The sequence below is a fragment of the Xiphophorus couchianus genome, chromosome 12 (genome assembly GCF_001444195.1).
Source record: "Xiphophorus couchianus chromosome 12, X_couchianus-1.0, whole genome shotgun sequence".
Lineage (NCBI taxonomy): Eukaryota > Metazoa > Chordata > Actinopteri > Cyprinodontiformes > Poeciliidae > Xiphophorus > Xiphophorus couchianus.
Genome location: NC_040239.1, coordinates 25,034,164 through 25,040,163, shown reverse-complemented (window position 1 = coordinate 25,040,163; position 6,000 = coordinate 25,034,164).

The window sequence follows — 6,000 nt, the reverse complement described above, 5'->3', positions numbered from 1 at the left end:
CTATTCATTTTAGTCATTTTCTGTGTTTGACGAAAGCTTAGCTCTGGGTTTTGATGTGTCCCTATCTGAACAGCTCCTTAAAAAAGTCAAAGGGGCAGTATCATGTAAAATTGACTTTTGGAGCTTTACATCACGTCATAATGTTGTTCCCTTACCAAAAAACATGAGTGTTGCCTTAATTCACTAATATACAGTACAGACCAAAAGTTTGGACACACCTTTTAATTCAATGAGTTTCCTTTATTTTCATGACTATTGACATTGTAGATTCACACTCAAGGCATCAAAACTATGAATAACACATGTGGAAATATGCACTAAACAAAAAAGTGTAAAACAACTGAAAATAGCCCTTATATTCTAGTTTCTTCAAAGTAGCAACCTTTTGCTGTGATTACTGCTTTGCACACACTCTGCATTTTCTTGATGAGCTTCAAGAGGTCGTCACCTGAAATGGTTTTCACTTCATAGGTCAACCTGCCCTGTCAGGTTAATAAGTGGGATTTCTTGCCTTATAAATAGTCATGAAAATAAAGAAAACCCATTGAATTAGAAGGTGTGTCCAAACTTTTGGTCTGTACTGTATGTTTGAAAAATCTTTTAATCTCCCGTGGCAACCATTCAGCTGCGCTAAATGCCTGAGTGAACCGCCATCAAGCCACACCTTCTCCTCTGAGCTGTAGTTTCTGCCCTCTGCCTCACAGAGCACCCCTCCCACGCGACTCCCTGACTCAGCTCCTCCAGACTAGCCAAAAGCAATTAGCAAACACCTGCTTTGACCGCACATCTGCAGAGCTCATTATACGAGCTACTTCCTTGTAAAAAGGTTAATAGAGGAGTGATGCCATGAGCATTTCCTGAAGGAGGTGTTTCAGAAAGAGCCGGATTTTTTTAAAGAGACAATCAGGATCAGTCAGGTCTCTCTTTTACCATTGCAGCTCATCTAGAACACTACTGCACTGTCTTTTAAACGGCACAAATAAACAAAAAAACAAATCTCACCTACTCTGTCGACCCTTCATTGACAGTGCACCAAACTGTCTCATCAGAGATTCTCAGATCAGCTTCTGTTCAGAGATCAGGGCTTCTTTGTTGCTGCTCCAATAGAGAAAAAAAGTTGTCATTACATATTACCCCAGCTTCTTCTGCTGCAGTTTTTGGGGTTCTCTTAGCAACAAAAAATACTTGTTTTCAGTGGCTTTTGAAAGCAAATTCAGACACAAAAAGACACACAAAAATAGGTCATGTATTACAATGACGTCTATAATATTACTTTACTTATAGTTGTTTATTTTGTTTGGCTTGCAAACATTACACGGGTTAAAAATGAAAAGGCATGATAACCGGTACAAGTATATCATGCATCAGGTAAACCATGCAGGGCCAGAACATTAAACTCCTTCCAATATCTTGGTGTATATTAACTTTAAACTTCTAATTTGTGGGCATACTCGTGTTTTTCTGAGGAAATGTTTTTGCTGGAAAAAAATATTTTACAGAGAAAAATAAGCATTTTGCTTATTTTTCAGTGTGGACGTGGGAAATGTGGACTCACAATAATTCTACGTGTAATACCTTGCAAACGTTCACACCCCACCAATGTTTACCCATTTTCTCACATTACAGAAGTGTCCTGCAGAGGTATTTCAATGCCCTTACTTTGTCAAATAGTCTTTAAATGCAATTAGGCAGGCAGGACACATCCAGAATCTGTGAGGTCCAGACAGTGTCGCCTTGAGTGAGTGCAGAGCAGGAGGAGCAGCAGGAAAAAAAGCATGGCAGAAACAGGGAAATCAACAGCAGTACGGGTTTGGATTTGTTTCTGTCTACGACCAAAGGAAAGCTCAGTTAGTGTGTTACCTGTTTAGAACTAAGAGTGTGTGCTAACTAACCAAAATCCACACTAATTGTTATGCAAGCTACTTTGAAGGGAAACATCTTTACCAGGAGGAAAACCACAAACTATGTTTTTTTTCCCCCAGACAGCAACATTTTCCTGTTAATTGACCCAAAAGTAACATCATTTACTGCAATCCTGCTTGAGACTCATTTCAAAAGAAAAATAACTGAAAAGTAAAGGGGCTTGTGACATCTCAATCACCACTGATGAAAAATTATGTTGCTGTTTCATGCAATATTTAGGACTTAGTTAAGATTAAAGTAATTGGAAATGGTTAGGTGTAGAAATGGCTTTTTAAAATATGACAGAAAGGGCAAGTGAAAGTTAAAGTTAGAAAAAAACATAAGTGAGACTCCATATTCTCCTCAACAATTATGTGATGTGTCCAGATTTCTTTAGTACATAAATGTGCCTTGCTAAGACAAGCATGCGAGACCAGGCTCAAATGTAAACACGTTGCTCTTTAGGAAACTATGATTTTAATTTGAGGCCATGTTTTTTGTCTGAGATGTGTGTGTTTTGAAAGACATCTGCGTACAAAGATAGTTCTCTGTAAATGTGGAAAAATGAATCCAATTATAGATTTCACTTATTCAAACTTCTTATTCGTTTAATTTGTATATTATTATTGGTTTAGATATTTGACAGAGGTCAGTTTTTTGATGTTGTTGGTTTGCGTATGTGCTCTGTTACCTTTCAACATCTATAGAATAAGTCGTTATTTGGTTAAGATATAAGAAGATATATTTGCTTCTAACGTCAACACACTGACATTTTACTGGAATAGAATTATATTTTATGTTATTTACAAAAGAAAAGAAATGTAACACCATCCACCCAACCATGCATCGATTGTCTATTCCCTTTTTTCCTCATCTAGTGATTACTGCCAGGTGTCAGACTTCAAACGTTTGCAAAAACTAAGATCAGGTGACAATGTTTGAATTTATTGTGAGTTTTCTCTTATCCATACAGTTTCAAAACTATACATACAGGCTCACACATACACACCAATGTTTGGATAAATGCTCTTAGCAAATTGGAGAGAAACTCTGTGGTTTTTGCAGCCATCATCAAGCTTCTGGGATGATTCAGGCCCAGTCTTTAAGGATTGCTCTTGACAGAACTGGCAAAGAATGTCTTGGGTTTATATTTTTTGCCAGGCAGGAACAGGATTTTTGAACATAGCATATGCATTTTCAATAGGGATGCAAAGCTTTATTAAATAAAAAGACAAGTTTGCCTATACTTAATCCAATGCCAAATTGGTTTTGGTGTCTTTATGATTATTGTCCTGAACAGCCTATTCTGTTAGATTGAGCTGTTATTCAAGTTGTTGATTTTAACCATTTGGATATATTCCTCCTTCTCCATTCTGGCACCCATTTTGTGCCAAGCTGGCCGTGAAACTCAGGATGATGCCACCACCATCATGCTGGTATTTTAATCCACTTTGAATCCATTTGAATCTACGTCATTTACTGCCCAATTAGTACAATCTTTTTTTATTTTATTTTAAACACAAAACTTTTTTTCAGAAGGCATTTGGCTTGTCAATGTGGACTGCTACCAAATACAGTCAAGCTTGAAAGATGAGTATTGAAAAAGCTTTTTTCTCAGTTGGCATTCTTTAAATTCATGTTCATGTCGAACTATCTTCACTGCGGACAGTGCCGCTGGTGTTTGGCTTTTGATTTGCAAATGGCCTAACTGGTTTCCTTTCTTCTGGGTGTTCAAAACAAAACAAAAAAAGCAATAATCTCAAACGCACATCAAAGCCGGTTGTTGCATTGATAACGCAGGCAAACATTAAGTTTCTGGAATGATCCTGAAATAAACCTTGTTGAAAATTTGAGGAGTACATACAAAAGCTGGGTCTGTGTCTGGAAGCTAGCCAATGTTCAATGAGTTAGCTACCATTTCAGCTAAGAAGATTGCTCAAATAGCTTGAATTCAAAGGTGTTTACCCAATTGTTGATATCAAACGTTCTGTTGAGGTCCTAAATTAACATAAAATATATATAGATGACAAGTATGCATAAAGTTCTCAGCCTCGAATGCCTGTGTTGCATAGAAAGAGAATAAATAAGTCAAAGACATCTGGCAGTATTCTGCAAACTGTCACTTTGCTGTCAGAGCGTCTTACGACTTTGTCCACTGAGCCGCATCTGCCATGTATAACCTGAGCAGTGTGTGTGTTTGGCTGTGGTAGAGCTGGAAAAAAAACCACACACAAAAAAAAAACAAGAAGAGACCAGGGGGAGCATTTGGGAGGGAACAGTTTTGCTTCTGAATGTCAGGGGCCTCCATTAGCCCCGAGGCTGGCTGTCTCCCCATCTCTCAACTTTCCCTGCCCTCTTAGCATGGCTTCAGTCTTTCACTCTCCCACCTCCTTTCCCCGTGATTTATGCCTAACCTCTGTAATTACAGTGCCAACAGCAGCAGCCTTCAAGGTTCAGTTGGGGTGAGGCACAGACATGCCCCATCACCTCAGAGCACAGACTCGCCAGCTCGGCCGTTTAATGCCGCGGCAATTTTCCTTTCAGCCTAATCTCCTTGACACTGGCTCTAGGGACATATTTGTGTGACAACAGGAGATTGCGAATACCGACTGCCAAACACGTGTCAGTTATTTTCAGGCTGAAGACAGAATGAAGTTAATAAGTGGGTAGGTTTAGCAAAACAAATGAACTTTTGTTGAAGGATTTTTAATCATATCAGGCAGCCATGGTTTGATTTTGCTAAACAAATCTAAGGATACACGCTGCACATGTTGTCACTCTTCATTTGGAATTACGGCAACGGTTCACACTTAAGCAGGGTGAGACGTAGCTGAAAGTTTGTTGGACCTCCAAACTTTGAGTCATTACCTGACCTGACACGTTCGTAGATATAAAAGTGTCTCTGTTCCCACCGGACTGGGGAAAGGATCTGTTGCCAGGGAAGTGTTTTTTTGGTGGGGGAGGAAAAAACTCCTTGAATCTACAGTGCTTGCTCCTCTTTGCACTGTATGTGTACCACGCGGATGTCTGTGACACACTGGGCTTTGTCAGCGTTCAGAGAGATTTCTTTGGTGACGTCCCCCCTCCTCCTCTGTGGAACAGCATGACGGAAAGTCGGAGAAAGAAAAGAAAGAGGGAATGAAAAGAAGAATGTGCCCACATGAGTGTGACATAGTGCGGACAGACTCATGTGCTTGCCATGACAACCGTGCAGAGGGAGAGAGAGGGACGATGGGGGTGGGGGGGACCCCTGGCTTTTTGGCGAGGTACAATGTGCTGTCTTAACCTCAGTGACATCCCTGTTGTCAACAGGTCAAATGCTTGAATATCAATGAACTGACTGAGTGGCCCTCAAAGTGCTCCTCAGGACTGTCCGGCACTTTAGAGGCGCTCGGTGTCCTGCCTGACCCCCGCTGACCTGCTTTGAGTCTCTTGCTGCATTCAGACCAGAGTGACTGATTCAGTAGGGTTAAACAACACTCAACCAGAGCGCATGCATTCCTGCCTCCTGCCTCCACTCAGCCCAATTCACGTATTGAGGGAGCTGGTAAATCCCTCTCAGGGTTTATGCAGAGGTTAGGACTCAGAGAGCTGGTGAGTACAGGAGCGTGCGGAGTGGCATTCCACATAGGGAAACCTAGTGGGCTTGCTAAAGTTGGTCTTTCCCTGTATGTCTCTTCTGATATTTTGGTTCATTTTCTTTGCAAAATAAATGAAGTTGAGCCAGACAGCATTGAGAGCATCTTTGAATCTTAATGTAAAAAGTTTTATCACAAGTTCTAAAGTACATTTAGATCTGGACTTTGACTGGGCCATTCCACCACATGAATATGCTTTGCCATAAATTCAGGCTCCTAAAGGTTCTATACTGTGACTCCTAATAACTCCGGTCACCAATATGATATAGAGCTGAGCAGTGTTCTAATGTACTATAAATTGAATAAACACACAATTTATGTAAAATCTGCAATTTAATCAAGCAATGACAATGATAGCACAAGAAATGTTTATATTTATTTATTTATTTATTTTATGTATGTGTGTGTGGGCGTGTGTGTGTGTGTGCGTGTGTGTGTGTGTCTGTGTGGCACGCGCCGG